Genomic DNA, 201 nt, shown 5'->3' with positions numbered 1-201 from the left:
CTGTGTCGCTGGACTCCCATGTAGCCAACCATGATTTGAGTCCCGGACCCGGTGGCTTAAACTCATGCCGGGCACATGTGCGTCTGTTCCCAAGATCCGGAGAGGAGAATGGAGGAGAAGGGATTGCGGCGTGGCCATCCCCCCTGGGGGGGGTGATTTCTCACTTTCTGTCTCTCTGTCTCTCTCTGTCTTTCTGGCAAG

This window comes from Tupaia chinensis, unplaced genomic scaffold (genome assembly GCF_000334495.1).
Source record: "Tupaia chinensis unplaced genomic scaffold, TupChi_1.0 Scaffold144899_1, whole genome shotgun sequence".
NCBI classification, from domain to species: Eukaryota; Metazoa; Chordata; class Mammalia; order Scandentia; family Tupaiidae; genus Tupaia; species Tupaia belangeri.
Note: the sequence above shows the minus strand (reverse complement) of the source record.